Source organism: Penaeus chinensis, chromosome 13, assembly GCF_019202785.1.
Source record: "Penaeus chinensis breed Huanghai No. 1 chromosome 13, ASM1920278v2, whole genome shotgun sequence".
NCBI lineage: Eukaryota > Metazoa > Arthropoda > Malacostraca > Decapoda > Penaeidae > Penaeus > Penaeus chinensis.
The window spans coordinates 11,609,766-11,614,765 of record NC_061831.1 but is presented as its reverse complement, the minus strand read 5'-3'; positions in this window follow the sequence as shown (position 1 = coordinate 11,614,765).

The following is a 5,000-nucleotide window of genomic DNA, read 5'->3' as shown; positions in this document are numbered from 1 at the left end:
ATAACAGTGTTCCTAGACACGTTTCTGGTTACTTAAGAATATGTTCATAATATTTTTATCATTTTTCTTTAAGTTTAGTGAGTGCTCTAGCAGTGTTACAGTCTGTATATGGGAAAACATCCTGGTTACATTATAAATGCAGTATATATACATACATCACATAATATAGATAATGTCACAGTTTCAGCACGCACACACACACACACACACACACACACACACACACACACACACACACACACACTCAAGCACATACATACTTATACCTACACAGACACAGATACGCGCACGCGCGCACCTCCACCCCGCCATATATATATATATATATATATATATATATATATATATATATATCGTAGTATCCCCAGAAATGTAATCATATCATAGTCTTCACTGAAAATCGCCTAGTCATGAATTTCTGGTTTACTTTTATTTCTTATACAATAAATACTAATGTGTACTTTGTAAAATACATGTCCTTGTGTTCAACTGATTTTTTTTTTTTTTTTTTTTTTTTTTGCATAATCATGTTGTCAAAAAGTCCATTAAAAGTAAGTACTTTAAGAAAATTGAAGAAGATACTAGAACGGGATCAATATATAAACTTTATTGTTATTCTATATCCTCTCTTATCTTGTCTTCCGCTGTCGATAAGCCTTAACGAACCAATCACGACTGTAAATACAGTTTGCTACTCTGAAACCATTACAGCCTTAATGGACTAAATACGGCGGTAGAAATACTGTTTGGCCAAGAAACATCATCCTGGGCTTTAAATATATATATACGTACATAAATACATAGATACATGCATAAATATACATATAAACATATTGTAAATACATATATACATTCATTAATTAAATCATACATAGATGCATACATGTACACACATATAGTATATAAATAGTAACAGATATACACTGAAAAGGCCATACTAACTGGCACTTAAGAGAACCAATTTACTGATTCGTGAGTGGTATTATATTTAGAGAGACGTAATTAGACCACAGTTGCGATACCGGTTCTTGGAAGAGGAAAGTCATGAATGTCGATTTTAGAAACGTTATTTTTATAGGAGGACGGTATCAGACGTTGAGAGAGAAATGATCCTTGAAGATGGAAGCTTGTCTCTGCGTTGGAATGGTATCAGAGTAAGACAAATTATAGTAGTAATAATTGCATACTTGACATTTTGTATATGCGAAATTCCGTAAAATTAAGAATTATGATAAAAAAGGAAGACAAGGAAAATAGAAAAATACATAAATACATTTCTAAAAGTATACCACGGTAGTAGACGGCATTCAGCATCAGAGACATATCCATGGGGTGGAATTTCGTGTGTATTTCAGTGGAAAGATAAACACGACCTCCAAGAAACCGCAGTAAAACTTTGAGAGCGAACGAAGTAGATTACATATATCTTATCAAACTCACTTTCACAGTTCCTGTCTCACCTTAAACGTAAAAACACATAGAGGTTTCAGATAATAGGAGCGAAAGCTTGACAGACACATATGAACATGTTTTTGTCGAAGCTTTGCGAAAGAAGATCAATGCCTTTTTTTTTATCCCTAAATAAGCAGATAGAATTTTAGAATGATTGAATAGATTTACTGATAAATAGGATAAAAAGCTGATAACTTTAGCTGACGAATAATGCATGGTATGTTGATCATCAGAGTTAACACTGTGACTGGAGATATACTCTAATATTGATGGTAATTATAACAGTAATAACGGTAATGATAATGATTGTGACGACAACGACAACAATAATGATAATAATAATAATAATAATGATAATAATAATAATAATAATAATAATAATAATAATAATAATAATAATAATAATAATAATAATAATAAATAAATGACAATAATAAATTATAATGATGATAGAAATAATGATAATGATAATCATCATTATCATCATCATCTTAATGATAGCAATAATAATAATAATAATAATAATAAAGTAATGATAATAATAATAAAGATAATAATAATATCATAATAACAGTAACAATAATGATGATAATAATTATTATAATAACAATAATGATAATAACAAAAATATAATAACATTGATAGCCATATTACTATTTTTTAAAATAATCATGACAACAATAATGATAATAATGATAATAATAACAGTGAAAATAATAACAGTAACAAAAATAATGATGGTTATTCTAAAAAATGATAACAATGACAATAATAATGATAATAGTAATAATGATCATAATAATGATAATAGTATTGATAATCATAATAGTGATATTAATAACAATAATGAGAATATGATAAAAAAAAACAATAAAAACATTTACAGCATCATCAACAACAACATAATAATGATGATAATGATGATGATGATTATTATTATTATTATTATTATTATTATTATTATTATTATTATTATTATTATTATTATTATTATTATTATTATTATTACAATAGTAATAATGAGGATGATAATAGCGATAACAACAAGAAGAAAAATGATGTGCAATAATATATATACATAAATACATACATATAAATATATACATACATATATATACACATACATATATGTGTGTGTGTACATATATATATATATATATATATATATATATATATATATATGGAGAGAGAGAGAGAGAGAGAGAGAGAGAGAGAGAGAGAGAGAGAGAGAGAGAGAGAGAGAGAGAGAGAGAGAGGGGGGGAAAGAGAGGGAGGGAGACAGGGAGGAAGGGAGGGAGACAGGGAGGAAGAGAGAGAGAGAGAGAGAGAGAGAGAGAGAGAGAGAGAGAGAGAGAGAGAGAGAGAGAGAGAGAGAGAGAGAGAGAGAGAGAGAGAGAGAGAGAGAGAGAGGGGGGGGGGGGGAAGAGATGGAGGGAGACAGGGAGGAAGGGAGGGAGACATGGAGGGAGACAGGGAGGAAGAGAGAGAGAGAGAGAGAGAGAGAGAGAGAGAGAGAGAGAGAGAGAGAGAGAGAGAGAGAGAGAGAAAGAGACAGGCAGACAGACAGACACAGACACGGAAACACAGCCAAAACCAGACAAGCGGACAGTGAGAGGAGGAAGAAGACCGTATTATTTCAGCCTCAGTACTTACTGTACCATTAAACCTAATTTTATGTCGTTACTGAAGGGTCGTTCAGGGACATTTTGGTGACTCGAGGGGAGCCTAATCTTAACTCGTGTCAGTATCCGTTTAGGGTAAAAGCCTTAATGTGTGTGTCTAATTAAATTGCAAGGATCACATTATGTGGTGGAGTGCATGGCATGTAATCATAAAAAGGATTTTCCCTTTACTTGATCACGTGAGGCTATCTTCATGGTAGACTCATTTTGGGATCTGTATTCTTTCTAATAAACACACACACACAGACAATGCATATAGCTATATGAATATGGCCGTGGGTGTGATGTATGCATGCTTATGTGTGTGTATATACGTCACTTATTCCTCCTATAATTCTGGTATCAAGCTACTAAAACCAAAGCAGGCTCCAGTGAATATTTTTATTTCTACCATGCATACCCAAAACGTAAAACTACCTCTCGCCTAAAAATAAAATAATATTCAGATAATCTATACTAATTGTGATACGAATCACAATTATTATTATTTTTTTTTTTTATTATTATTTAAAATCGATGCTTCTTTGCAACTCACTTTACATCAATGTAGCTTCGTGCACGTGACCCTTCTCCTCATGTCCATAACCAGGATTTATGTTCTGGGCATAAAAGCATGCCGCTAGCATCGGCAGATTGCATGAACCTGTAATCCCTGAGCTGCAAGTTACCGAGAACACACCCTATGCATTGGGATCTGAGGGACTGAGGAAGGGTGTCAAAGGACATGCAGTCTTGTAGGTACGTTAGACTCGCTTTAGGTATGCTGGTGACATATGAAGATTTCTCTCTTTCATTTTATTTCACTCTCTCTCTCGCTCTCTCTCTCTCTCTCGCTCTCTCTCTCTCTCTCTCTCTCTCTCTCTCTCTCTCTCTCTCTCTCTCTCTCTCTCTCTCTCTCTCTCTCTCTCTCTCTCTCTCTCTCTCTCTATCTCGCTCGCTCTATCTCTCTCTCTCCACTTAAAGTTCTCACTTGTAGAAACAGGGTGGGAGATTCAAGAATTACCACAGGGTTACAGAGTGAGACTTTGAAGGCTTTAAGAATGCGGCAAAGAAATTTAATGAGCTACTTTCTCTATCTCTCTCTCTGTATTACTTTTAAAGCAGCCCAGCGTTTCTACTTACTTACTTCCATACAAAATGTATGTTCCACAGTATATCAAAAAATAATTCAGTACCCCAATGAATAGCTGTGATACTTCTGTATACAATGATATAAGACAGGAGGGGATGGATATAAATGCACTCAGAGCTAGGCTAAACTGGTTGCAATACATACATATATTTTTCTTGCAATTTTGATAACAAAAAAAAATCTTCCTAAGCAACCTCCAGAAAAATCGTTATCATTTTTTTTTAGATAACAACAACGTTTAATAGCAGTAGTACTATCGCTATACTGCCTTAAGTATATTGAGGTTGAGATAGAAAGGGATAGGGTGGGTTCGGGTATGTGTGGTTGCAACAGCTGGTATAATATTATGTTACTGATCTAATACTGATTACTGAATTTTGCAAGCATGTATAAGTCTGTATTGGAATGAGGCTACCAGAAAACGTGTATAATACAGATATGCGTCTATTATCCTCTCTTCTTAGTAATATCTGAGGACTGAGTTCATGTGTCTGTTGACTGCACAGAATAAAAATGTAAAAATAAGTAACCAACGTCTCCCTTTCGTTACTCTAACCTCTGCTTTCAATTCAATTCACTTAACATTTTTTTTTTCTTTTTCTTTTTTACCATTTACGACCAATTTAAGTTTTGTTGTACCTCCCTAACCTAGCAGGGAAAGTCCAGTTCGGTTAGGCTGCGATAGGTTGGATTAGATTAGACTAATTTGGATTAGCTTACAGTAGGTTTAGTTG